At 42.7% G+C, this 13,897-nt stretch overlaps 1 protein-coding gene across 2 annotated transcripts in view; it reads left to right on the top strand.

Annotated features, from left to right (window-relative positions):
- The window catches only part of HEXA (hexosaminidase subunit alpha), a 31,930-nt gene that overhangs the window by 3,436 nt on the left and 14,597 nt on the right, over positions 1-13,897 (top strand). The window contains exon 1 of one of the 2 annotated variants that reach the window (XM_069595571.1): positions 11,880-11,970. The exons of the other annotated variant lie outside the window; for it this stretch is intronic. The gene's annotated coding sequence lies outside the window, so the exon portion shown is untranslated. Of the gene's footprint in view, positions 1-11,879; positions 11,971-13,897 lie in introns of those variants that run through there. 2 annotated transcript variants of the gene reach the window in all.

Genomic DNA, 13,897 nt, shown 5'->3' with positions numbered 1-13,897 from the left:
GTTTCATTTAGAATTGATTGTCTTTCAAGTTTCAAATTTGGAGTTTTAGCATGTGATTTCATGAAAAGGAGGATCACAGTATGCTGTGGTCCTAACTCAGGCTGCTCTTAACTCATCACAGAATTGGAGACGCATTGGAACGGCATCTAGAGAACATAGAGGGGAAGCCGGTAAGGGGCAGCTGGGCTAGGGAGAAAGAGTAATGCTGATTGGTTCTCTCTGCTCTAATTGAACTAGTGGCTGTGTACACTTTAACCTTCTCCATGACAAGGACAAGGCATAGCCTTGGGGTGCTTGATGGAGGTGATAAAGTCCAGTTCAGTTCAGTTGCTCAGTTGTGTCTGACTCTTTGACACCCTACGGACTGCAGCATGCCAGGCTTCCCTGTCCATTATCAACTCCTGGAGCTTGCTCAAATTCATGTCCATTGAGTCGGTGATGCCATCCAACCATATCATCTGTTGTGCCCTTCTCCTCCTGCCTTCAGTCTTTCCCAGCATCAGCGTCTTTTCCAATGAGTCAGTTCTTCACATCAGGTGGCCAAAGTATTGGAGTTTCAGCTTCAGCATCAGTCCTTCCAGTGAATATTCAGGACTGATTTCCTTTAGGATGGACTGGTTGGATCTCCTTCCTGTCCAAGGGACTCTCAAGAGTCTTCTCCAACACCACAGTTCAAAAGCATCAATTCTTCTGCACTCAGCTTTCTTTATAGTCCAACTCTCACATCCGTACGTGACTACCAGAAAAACCATAGCTTTGACTAGATGGAACTTTGTTGGCAAAGTAATGTCTCTGCTTTTTAATATGCTGTCATATTAAAACAGGATTATTTTAATCCTGTTGGGTGGTCATAGCTTTTCTTCCAAGGAGCAAGTGTCTTTTAATTTCATGGCTGCAGTCACCATCTGCAGTGATTTTGGAGCCCAAAAGAATAAAGTCTCTCACTGTTTCCACTGGTTCCCCATCTATTTGCCATGAAGTGATGGGACCAGATGCCATGATCTTAGTTTTCTGAATGTTGAGTTTTAAGCCAACTTTTCTACTCTCCTCTTTCACATTCATCAAGAGGCTCTTTATTCCTTCTTTGCTTTCTGCCATAGGGTGCTGTCGTCAGCATATCTGAGGTTATTGATATTTCTCCTGGCAGTCTTGATTCCAGCTTGTGCTTCATCCAGCCTGGCATTTTGCATGATGTACTCTGCATATAAGTTAAAAAGTCCAGGTAAAGTGGCTAAATCTGATTATGCAGAAGACGACTGCCAATATATTGTCTTAAAAGTGAAGAGGAAGAAAACAATGCAGCAAGAGAGTTTTGTAGAATTCTTTTTCTTGTGAAGGGGTATGTGGAGGATGGAGGGCTATATAAGCAGAAATACAGTGATTTGAGAAGAACAGGTATCAGGAAAATCATTTTTAGCGAAGGGCAAAATAATTGTGTTCCATTTTGAATCCCTGGGGCTAAGATAGCTTGGCCTCTACCAGCCCCTCTTCTTGCAGCTGAACCCAAGAAGCTCAGCTTGGTCTAGATGTGTGTGGGTAGTCTGGGCCTGGTTTATGAAAAATTCCGGTCTTATTTCCTTGAGCCATCTCTGCTTCTCCTTTCCCCTGCTTGAAGACCGATTACAGTAGTGGACTTAGGGTCTGAAACATGATCTATTCAGGAGTCAGCCACAGAATGTTTATTGATCACTTCTTTAACTGTGTTCCTTTGGCAGATCGCCTTAACTTGCAAGTAGCTACTGCTGAGTTTTATTTTCTAATGTGTCTACATTCCAAGCATTTCTGAGGATACAGGGAGATAATGATGAGTGTCTTTACAAACTTTGAACAGTAGAAGGAAGAACTGGGTGTTTTGGTTTTTTTTGGCCGTGCTGGGTCTTCATTGCTGTGCAGGCTTTTTCTCTAGTTGCGATGAGCGGGGACTACTCTTCATTGAAGCGTGCAGGCTTCTCATTGCCGTGGCTTCTCTTGTTTCAGAGCCCGGGCTCTAGATGCTCGAGCTTTAGTAGTTACAGTTCTCTAGCCCTAGAGCACAGGCTCAGTAATTGTGGCACTTGGGCTTAGTTGCTCCTCAGCATGTGGGATCTTCCCAGACCAGGGATATAACCTGTGTTTCTTAATGTGCAGTGCTTAGTCGCTCAGTTGTGTCTGACTCTTTGCGACCCCATGGGCTATAGCCTGCCAGGCTCCTCTGTCCATAGGGATTCTACAGGCAAGAATACTGGAGTGGGTTGCCACGCCCTCCTCCAGAGGATCTTCCCAACCCAGGGATTGAACCCAGCTCACCTGCATTGCAGGCGGATTATTTACCATCTACCACTGAGACACCAGGGAAGCCTAAGAACTTGGTGATTTTTAAAATGAAACAAAATATAAAACATGTGAACCCTGGAGCTGCCTTTCCTCCCATCTCCTTGCACTCCACTTCCTCTCCTCCACACAGAAGAGTGAAGCACGGCACTGGAGATTTTTTGCCAGTTGATTCCTTTTTTGATTTGTTTTTAACAGCAGGTGGGGTCTTTTTTTTTTTTTCCCTTACAGCTACTCAGTTTTGCTAGGGCATGTTGTGGATTTCTTAGCCCATTGAAGGCATGAACCTAAATCCTTTTCCTAATGATTTGTCAACTGAAATTAAAATGTATAGCATGAGATCTGTGAGTTCAGTTTTATTTGGGGACTCAGGACTATAATCCAGGAGACAGCCTCTCTCACAGCTCTGAAGAAGTGCTCCAAAGAGGTGGTGGGTCAACAAGCACATAGGTGATTGTGGAGAAAGGGGTCCACGTGGTCAAGCACACATCTCGGTAGAAGGCTGTTCTTGGTCACGAAGAACAGATATCTGGTGCTCTTCTATGTATGGAAAGATACAAGAAACTGGATTAATACAATTTTCTCCTGAAAATATCTTAACTTTCTGAAGGTTTCTTCTGCCAGTTTTCCCAGAGCACAGAGTGCCTCATTCCTGATCTTTGCCCTAAACTCCTGTCAAGGTGTGTTGAATGTCTGTGACTGCAGTGGCTGCTCACCCAGTCCTTGTAGAGTGATATTCCTTAGGTGACAGATATACAAAAAGAAAAGAGTTTTGCTGCCCAACTAATATTTCTTTAGAAATGAAAGAGGTGATTACTCTTATGTTTCTGTATTTTCCTATATTTCTTCTGCTGACCCTGGAAATAAGTGACAAGATCAGAGTCAATGTGATCATCCAGAGGTTTAACCAACTGGATGACAAGCTTTCTCTCACCTTTGTGGGGCCACTGACCAGAAGGGCAGCTGAAGGGAGGAAGTTGGGTCTGGAGAGGTGAGACATGTATATGTGAAGCATTTTCTGTGGTCTGCCTCAAAGCTTATGGGTTTGTAGTCTGTTGTAACAGAAAATGGGTTTGCTTTTCTCCTCTCTTCATGGCTGTAGTGAATAAGACCTATTACTGGGTCAGGAACTTCTCTCTTTTATTTCCTGCATCTGTTTTAAGCTACTGTTGTTGCTTAAGCTCCCTGGCCATGCACTCAACCCTGATCTCTAGCTAGCAGCGGGGTGCTGTCATTCTGTCCACATCTTGAGGTTGGCTGTGGCTTGAGTCTGGTGTGAAACTCTCTTCTCTGGCAGTGTGTGCTCAGATGCAAGAAGTTTGAGTGCTTGGGCACTTGAATGTCAGTCGGTCAGCCTCCTTTCTTCTGTAACGCTTTGGGATGGGAGCAAGGGAGATGGCTTGCCAGGTACACTCTCCTGGATGAAAAGTTTACCTACAGTCCTATTCAGTCTTGTCCTGGGAATAACTAGGATCCCACATTTGTGGCTTTGGTCTTTTGACTAGGGCCACAGTCCTAGTTTGAGGCCGATTCAGAGTTCCAAGCCCATGTCCCTTTTATATTGGATGGGCCAAAAAATTGGTTCAGAATTTTTTAAGATGTTACAGAAAATGAACCTTTTGGCCAACCCAATATGGTGGTGGGTCAGCCTGTTTGCCACACAGGGTGGCATCACACAGTAGTGGAGCCCTTAGGTTTCTATAAGAAGCTCATGGAAGGCCCTCAGGGCTGCTTCTATGGTATGGTTTTCCCACAAGGCACCTTGTCCCTAGGCTCTTCCAGCCAAGTTGCAAAAGTGACTTTTTAGGAAAAGACAAGTAGAAAATGGAAGGAAACTAGCATTCATTGAGTATCTGGCACTTGCTGTATGTTATACCCTCTAATCTTCATAACAGCTCTGTGAGGTTGGTGTTATGCTTATCTTTCAGAACTGAGACTCAAAGAGTTTAAGGGCCATGTCCAGGATCACACAGCTAGAAGTGGCAGGGTACGAATTCCAGTCAGGTCTGTTTGTCTACCAAAACTTTGCTTTTTACACTGTGCAGTGTAGGGACAGTCTACTCATGCTGCTAAGTTGCTTCAGTCGTGTCCGACTCTGTGCGACCTCATAGACAGCAGCCCACCAAGCTCTGCCGTCCCTGGGATTCTCCAAGCAAGAACACTGGAGTAGGTTGCCATTTCCTTCTCCAATGCATGAAAGTGAAAAGTGAAAGTGAAGTCACTGAGTCGCGTCCAACTCTCAGCGACCCCATGGACTACAGCCTGCCAGGCTCCTCCATCCATGGGATTTTCCAGGCAGGAGTACTGGAGTGGGGTGCCATCGCCTTCTCCAGTCTACTCATAAATACCTTTATTAAGCATTATACCAGTTAGGGATTTGGGAAACTCACTGTCCTTTTGTAGGATTAAACTCTGATAACACTTCAGTGTTAATTACTTCAAATAGTAACTTCTAACATCTAATTGCTTTAATGGGTAGCACTCAAGTTGTGAATATTTTGATCCCTGGCCCATTGTTTGCAGATTCCAGTAGTATTTCTAGTTGGCTTCTCACCTTCCATTCATCCTTAATACAAGCAATATTTATTAAGCAACTATAATTTGTCAGTAGCACTGGTCTAAAGAATACTAATGAGCTGCCTATGTCCTTAAAGAATTTACAGTCTCATACTACAAAGCTACAGTAATCAAAACAGTATGGTACTGGCACAAAAACAAACACGTAGATCAGTAGAACAGGATAAACAGCCCAGAAATAAACTCGTACACTTATGGTCAATTAATCTGTGACAAAGGAGGCAAGACTATACAATGGAGAAAAGACAATCTTTTCAGCAAGTGGTGCTGGGAAAACTGGACAGCTCCATGTAAAAGAATGAAGTTAGAATATTCTCTAATGCCATATATAAAATTAACTCAAAATGAATTAAAGACCTAAATGTAAGACCAGATACTACTGAATGTGAGAAAATATTTGCAAATAATGTGACTGAGAAGGGATTAATATCCAATATATATAAACAGTTCATACAACTTAACATCAAAAAAATACCCAATTAAAATGTGGTTGAAAGAAATTAATAGCCATTTTTCCAAAATAGAAATGCAGATAGCCAACAGGAATTTGAAAAGATGTTCAATATTGCTAATTATCAGGGAAATGCAAATCAAAACCATAATGAGGTATTACCTCACACCTGTCAGGATAGCCATCATCAAAAAGAACACAAATCAAAACCATAATGAGGTATTACCTCACCCCTGTCAGGATGGCCATCATCAAAAAGAACACAAATAACATCAGTGAGGATGTAGAGAAAAAGGAACCCTCCCACAGTGTTGGTAGGAATGTAAATTGGTGCAGCCACTGTGGAAAACAGACTGGAGGTTTCTCAAAAAACTAAAAATAGAATTACCATATGACCCAGCTGTTCCACTCCTGGCTAAACATATGAAAAAAAACAAACACGTTAATTAGAAAAGGTATTAATACATGCACCCCAGTGTTCACGGCATCATTATTTGCAGTTGCTGAGATATGAGAGCACCCTAAGTGTCCATCAGCAGATGAATGGCTAAAGAAGATGTTGTGTGTGTACACACACACACACACACACACACACACACACACACAATGGAATACTATTCAGCCATACAAAAGTCATACAAAACTTTTGTGATTTGCAGCAACAGAGATGGACTTGGAGGGTATAATGCTCAAACAGAGAGAGACAAGCAACTCTATGAGATCACTTACATGCGGAATCTAAAAAATACAGTGAACCAGTGAATACAACAAAACAGAAACAGACTCACAGAATACAGGGAACAGACTAGTGGTTACCAGTGGGGGGAAGAGGGGCAATACAGGGGCGGGGGAGTGGGTGGTACAAACTGTTGGGTGTAAGATAGGCTCAAAGGTGTAAGGACAATGTAGGGGATGTAGCCAGTATTTTGTAATAATCTTAAGTGGAAAGTAACCTTTAAAAGTTATATAAAATTTTTAAATGAATTTTTTAGAATACTTAAGAATTTACAGTCTTGAAGTAGATAGACATACAGTAAAGTGTGGTTTTTGCCAATAACTGAAGCACAGGCGCTCTGGGAACACCTGATGTGTGTGTGTGTGTGTGTGCAGGCACACGCATAGGGGGTACATTTTGAGAAGACTTCCAATAAGAGCTGTCTAATAAGATCTGAAAGGAGCTGATGGAGGTGGAGTTAGTAATCTACACAGAAAGAAATACATGTAGGAAAGGCCTTTAGGAAAGAAGCTTTCATGACATATTTAAGAAACTTGAGTTCAGTGATGTCAGTATGAAGCACACAGCTACAGGGTGAATCAGCAAGTTCTGAAGCTGAAGAGGTGGTAGATGCAAGGTCATGAAATGACCTGGGGAGCCCTGATAAAGAACATGAACTTCATCCTAAGGTCAAGGAAGGCCAATAAAGGCCATTAACAGGATAAGTGATGTCACTAAACTCTGACTGCATTGGGGATTGGTGGGGAATGGGGCTAGAGGCAGGAAACCCACCTAAAAGACTCTTACAGTGGTCTAGATAAGAGATAAAAGTGGCTGAAGTGGGTTGACAGCTGTACAGACAGAGAAAACTAGAAAGATTGAAGAAAAATTTAGGAAGTAGATGTCCTTTGAGAATTAAATGCATAAAGAAGATGTGGTACATTTACACAACGGAATATTACTCAGCCATAAAAAGGAATGAAACAGTGCCATTTGCTGCAACATGGGTGGACCCAGAGATGGTCATACTAAGTGAAGTGAATCAGACAGAGAAGACAAATATCATTTGATATCACTTACATGTAAAATTCCAAAAAAGTGATACAAATGAACTTATTTACAAAACAGAAACAGACTCAGAAACTTAGGGTTACCAAAGGGAAAGGTGGGGGAGAGGAATAAATTAGGAGGTTGGAATTAACATTATATACTACTATATAAAATAGATTAACCACAAGGAACTACTGTTTAGTACAGGGAACTCTACTCAATACTCTGTAATGAACTTTACGGGAAAAGAATCTGAAAAAGAATAAATACATGTATATGAATAATCAAATCACTTTACTATACACCTGAAACTAATGCAACATTGTCAATCAACTATACTCCAATATAAAATTAAAAATTTTTTCAAAAGAAAAAAATTTTAGGAAGTAGAATGCTTGAAAAGTAGAGGTTTTGATGGAGAAGGGGGTTATGGGTATGACTCCAGTTTTGCAATTTAGTAATTTAAATGTATTCAGCTGCCATTCACAAAGATAGAGGAAATAGTAGGAGAGCAAGGGAAGGAGTGAAAAGAGAGAGAGATTGATTAAGAGGTTGGAGGCAGACGGGAATGATTAAAAGTGAGTTTGGTTTTGGACCTGTTGAGTGTGAGGTGCCGATTAGCTAGCAGACAGTTAGCTGAATGGTGCTGAAGCTTGAGAGAATGGGTCCTAAAGGTGACCGAGAGAGGGTGTTGAGGAGGAAAAGGAGGATGTCACTGGATAACTGCTAAGCCAGAATGTGGGTTAGTTCTTCCTCTTGAGTCACCTGGGATTTGACTAGGTGAAATCACCTAGTCACCTAGGGTTATGACTAGCTTTCAGACAGAGAGGAACCCTGGAGACTGGAATCCACAGTCTTAGGTATATAAAGAAGTGACCAGGAAGTTGCAGAGTGTTGCGACAAGGAGAGGGTCAAGACTTTACAGCTGACTGTCATGATTTCCAGAGGAGAGGTGGTGGTTGTTTTTTCACTTAATGGAAGAGGGTGGATGGCCTGGAAGCAGCCCCCATATGTCTAGTCTAGGATGTGAGAAGGAGCAAGTTGTAGGGAGAGGCAGGCTTCAGTTATGGGGGAAGTAAAAAAGGCTATAGATGTTGATAGTTGAGTAACCATGGAATAAGGTTCCAGAGGGTCGGCAGGTGTGGATGATGTGTAGTACAGGTGACTTGGTGGAGGAGAGGAAATAGCCCTTACGGGAATGGGAGTGTGGGCCCAGAGAGAGCAGGGGCATTATGTGCTGGGCAGAGTGACGAAAGAGGATAGCAGTACAGCACGGGAGATTTCCACGACTGAAGATTGCCAAGGAAGTAAGCTCCAGAGATAAGCGAAGATCGTGTGTGTGTGTGAGAGAGAGAGAGAGAGAGAGAAATTAATATATGATAAAGGAAACATTGCCAATCAAAAGCAAAAAGATGTGCTAGTCAATAAATATGTTAGGATGACTGGTTGACGGCTATCCATTTGGAAAATTTTTTAATCTTTACCTCATGCCAAGCACAAAAGTAAATTCCAGGCGTGCTAAAGATCTAAAAATATGCCATCAAACTATTAGGACTCAAAGGAACAATTCATTTAGTCCTAGGGTAGAAGAGGCCTTTCTAAACAAGTCAATAAACCATAAAGGAAAAGACTTAACAGATTTGACTACATACAAATTAAAGCAAAAGAACCCATAAGTTAAAAAATAAAGGACAAAATGAGGCAAGTATGTAACCTTAAAAGACAAGGTTAAAAGCTAGAAAGAGCTCTGCAAATCAATAAAAGAAAATTAACTTCTAAAAAATGCAAAGACAGATGAACTTATCTACAAAACAGAAACAGACTCACAGACATAGAGAAGAGACTTGTGGTAGCCAAGGGGGAGCGGGGAGGGAGAGGGGTGGACTGGGAGTTTGGGGTTGGGGGACGCCAACTGTTACATACAGAATGGAGAAGCAACAGGGTCTGCTGTACAGCTCAGGGAACTAGATCCACTCTCTTAGGATAAACCATAATGGACAAGAACATTTTTTAAAGAATTATATGTGTGTGTGTGTGTAACTGAGTCACTTTGATGTACAGTGGAAAGCACAATGAAACTATACTTCAATTAAAAAGTTTTTTGTAAAAAAAATAAGTGTTTTGTTGGGAAAAAAGTACAAAGAATATGACCAGTAAATACAAAGCAGTGCTGAAATTCAATGGCTGTTTCAGGAATACAAATTAAAACAATGCTGTATCTCTGTTTATCAATCAGAGTGGCACAGATGGAAAGGTATTGAGATGGTCTAGTTTTGGAAGGACAGAAAGATGGGCCCATGTATGTTGGTTCAGATAAACCAGTACAGTAATTTGGAAGAGTAATTGGGCAGCGTCAAAACTAAAAACTTGGACTTTCCTAGTGGTTAAGAATCTGTCTACCAATGCAGGGGACACAAATTCGATCCCTGGTCTGGGAAGATCCCACATGCTGCGGGGATCACATGCTCAGGTGCTACAACCACTGAGCCAGCATGCTGCAACCCCTGAAGCCTGTGCACTCTAGAGCCCGTGCTCTGCAGCAAAAGGAACCCCTGCAACGAGAAGCCCACACACCACAACTAGAGAGTAGCCTCCACTTTGCTACAGTTAGAGAAAGCCCATGTGCAGTAGCAAAGACCCAGTGCAGCCAAAAATAAATGAGTAATAAAAGGAAAAAACACTTTCATATTTTTGGCCTAGCATTTCTACCTCTAGGAATTTTCCTACTAAAATCTCTCACAATTGCTTTAAAAAATAATATAGATATGAATATTTACTAGAGCATTGTTTATAATATTGAAGACCTATAAGTAGTCCCAAATGTCCACAAAGAGGAAAGAAGTTATTAATTTCAGCTTTTTAAAATTAAAGAATGTTTGGGAGTTCCCTGGTGGCCTAATGGTTAGGATTCTGATTTCACTGCCATGGTCCCAGGTTGGGGAACTGAGATCCTGTAAGCTGCATGGCGTGGCCAAATGAAAAAAAAAAAATTAAAGTATAATCTCCAAAATGGAATTGCATTAAACAATTACAAACAATGATGTTTATATGTACTGACATTAAAAGATCTGTAAATTGTTTTGGTAAGTGGAAAAAAGTTACAAACTAATATGTATTGGGCTCTCATTTTTGTTTTTAAAATAAATCTATATAGTTAAAAAACTGGGATGTATGCAAAATGATAACCAAAGTTATCTCTTAGGATCTAGAATTATAGGGAGATGTTCTTTCAGTAGACGAGGGGAGTGAACAAGTACAGGTTAAGTTTGAAAAGTAAAGCAAAAAAGAAAACTTCTAACTACAACTATTACAAAAGACAGAAGGGAAAACATTCAGGATTCACCTCTGGGCTAGATGGATTGTACTTCAGAGTAGGTATTAGTAATCTATGGAGGGAAAAGAACCGTAGAACTCATGGGAGGAGGCACCATGGTTCGGACAGAGTTCAGCAGCACTCAGGGGGCGCTCCAGGCCAGGGCAGGTAGGTTCTCAGACTCCCACTTTACCAGAAGAAGTCTGACAGGGCAGCCTTGCCTCTTCTCCTGGACGTACCACAGCTCTTGTGTATCAGCAGCTGCCCAGGCTTAGAAAACCTTTTCCCTCTTGGTAGCTGGCAAACTCCAACTCAAGGTTCAACTCAAGGTTCACAGGTCCCCTTCCAAGGTTAAGCCTTCCTCTCTGCCTCCGGAAGGAGACAGCTATAATATCTACTGTAGCCTTAATCACACTGTTTTGTAACTGTTGTTTATGTTTGTCTCTCCCACTAGACTGTGAGCTCCTCAAGGGCAGGGACCAGGGCTTGTTTTTCCTTTAAACATCCCAGTACCTAGCACAGGTCCTGATGCACAGTAAGTGCTCCGTATATCCTTGCTGGAATGAGTGAGAAATGAATGATTCCAAGGGCCCTCATTAGGTCAAGTGTGGGGAGAGGAAGCCGGATGCCATGCATATAAAGCTGGGAAGGAGAGGGAGAACCAGCGCCGGCCCCATCGAGGAGAGTGCAGGACTGCCGGGCAGGGTAGACCTGAACGAGTGGGATGTGCCGGGGACTGGGTTGACTTCCCTAGTTTTCACTCCAGAAGCCAAAACACATGCCACTATATTACCAGAGCGGGTGGTATTTTCTTCATGCTGCTAAGATTCTGTGAATTAAACACATTGCTGTGATGGAAATGTTTTGATTCAGGGAGGAGCAGCGTGGGTCGAGGGACAGGCTATTATGCACTGAGGTAAAGACATGGTTTCTAGATATCTGTTGCAGTACTGCCTTCCAGAGAAGTAGAAAGACCCAAATCTTTGGATTTGTGGACCTAAGAGTCTTCAGAGCAGTATCTGAAAAGGCACTTTCTGGGTGTCTGGGTGTCTTATTGCTATCCACCACCTGAATCCCACTTCCTAAATGGCGCTAGTGGTAAAGAACCCGCCTGCCAATGCAGGAGACACAAGAGACCCAGGTTCAGTCCCTGGATCGGGAAGATCTCCTGGAGAAGGGCATGGCAACCCACTCCAGTATTCTTGCCTGGAGAATCCCATGGACAGAAGAGCCTGGGGGGCTACAGTCCATGGGGGCTGCAAAGAGTCAGACATGACTGAGCATACCCAGCATGGCAACCGAATCTTAGATCTTCAGAAATACTAGGTTTGGGTGTATAAAAGTAATCTCTGTATTAACTGTTTGCCATTTATACCTGATTATTGTGTAGCACAATCATTATGCATATATAGAATTAAACATGCATTTAAAAAATTCTAGCATCATTCATTTTTTCTTTTCAGCAAACATTTATTGAATGACTACCGTGTGTCAGGCACTGGGAATACAAAGACACTGAGATTGGTCCCTGCTGTTGAGGAACTCACAGCCTTGGTGAGGAGACAGACAAATAAACAGCATATATTAAGATGCCTGTTATGAAAAATGTATGTATATGTTGCTTCATGATCACATAGGAAGGTCTGCTAGGAAGGGGGAGGGGACTGACAAAGTTTTACAGAAGGAAAACCAGAGCTGTTTCTTAATCAGGTGAGATATGGAGGCAATGCAAAGTTTGTTTCAATCGGAGGAAGCAATACATGCAAAGAAAAAGAGGGAGAAAATGTAGCACTTTCAGGGTTCTGTAAAGAGTTCACTGTGCTCCTGGGAGAGTTCCCAAACAGTGGCAGAGAAAGACAAGTTTGTATAATCATCCAGCAAATTCTGCACTTTATCCTGAAAGCTGTGGGGAACCACCATAGGATTTTGAGCAGAGATTGTCATAATCTGACTTTCATATTAAAAGATCACAAAGGATCGTCAATTGACATGGTATATAAACGGAAGCAGGGAGAGCAGCTTGGGAGATTTTTTAATAATCTAGGTGAAAATTCACAGGAGGCTGAATTAAGGCATTAACCCAGTGGGAGTGGGAAGGTGCTGACGACCAACTTTGCAGTTGCCACACTTGGTTAGAGCTTTCTGTTACTATTATGCGGCTGCTCTGGGTCGTCATTGCAGCACCTGGGCTTCTCTAGCTGTGGTGCGCAGGCTCTAGGACGTGTGGGCTCAGTGGTTGTGGTGCATGGGCTTATGGACTCTCAGTTCCCCAACCAGGGACTGAATCCAGGCCCCTTACAGTGGGAACGTGGGGTCTTATCCACTGGACCACCAGGGTCCCTCTTATTGGTTTATATAATCTTAGTGCTTGGGCTTCCTTAGTGGTAAAGAATCCACCTGCCAATGTAGGAGTTTAATTCCTGGGTCAGGAAGATCCCCTGGGGAAGGAAATGGCACCCCATTCCAGTATTCTTGCCTGGGAAAACCCGTGGACAGAGGAGCCTGGTGGGCTGCAGCCCATGGGGTCACAGAAGAGTCGGACATGACAGAGCAACTAAACAACAACAGCAGATCTCACTGCTGAGCACAAGATTTGCCACACGCTAGACAGTCAGTGAGTATACGTGGACGATCTTTTGATCTACTCAGAAAGGTGGGAGGAGGAGGAGGTTTCTGGTTTGGGTGATTCAATAGATGGTGCTGTTATCAAATTGAGAGAGAAGGTCAGCCAGGAGGATTCAGACAGAGTTAGTTCAATTCTGTGTCTAAGTTTCGAAGTGCTTTTGAGACGTTTGAGTGGAGATGTGTGAGTCTACAGCTCCAGAAGGAAAGGTCCACTTAAGGATCATCAGTCACCCTGGGAGTGGATGACATTGTCCTGAGAGAGTGTAAAGTGAGGAGAAAAAGAGAAGTCTGGAAGCCTGGGGAACCCAGCATGTAGGGGAGGATGAAGGAAAAGGAGAACAAGGAAGCATGTTCAAGGCCTTAGAAGGAAGACCAAGACAGAAAGTGTCCCTTAAGCTAAGGGAGTTTAGTTTCAAGAAGGTCAGGGTGTCTGATGCTGCCAAGAGGCCCAGAAGTGAGTGTCAGTAGAATGCTGCTTCTCGAAAGCAGGGATTTTTGTCTGTTTTGATTGCTGTTGTACCCCAGCACTTAGGACAGCCTGGCACATAGTAAGTGCTCAATAAATTAACTGATGAATGAATGAATGAATTGAAAAAATCCCTTGCATTTAGTTGCAGAACCACAGGTCCTTGTTGAAGGTATTTTCCCAGGAGTGATGGTGAAGGAAGCTAAATTATAGTGGACTGAGGAGCCAAGAGGATGTCAGGAATTGGCTACAAAGAGAGGACTATGCGTGCATCTCCTCTTGTGCCGGGCTCTGAGCTAAGCACTTTACATGCATTAACTCATTTAATCTTCTCAACAGCCCAATAGGCTAGATACTGTTATGGTCACCAGATGAGGAACCTGCAGACAG

The sequence above is a fragment of the Ovis canadensis genome, chromosome 7 (assembly GCF_042477335.2).
Source record: "Ovis canadensis isolate MfBH-ARS-UI-01 breed Bighorn chromosome 7, ARS-UI_OviCan_v2, whole genome shotgun sequence".
Taxonomy (NCBI): Eukaryota; Metazoa; Chordata; class Mammalia; order Artiodactyla; family Bovidae; genus Ovis; species Ovis canadensis.
This window is presented reverse-complemented; position numbering and strand designations above follow the sequence as displayed.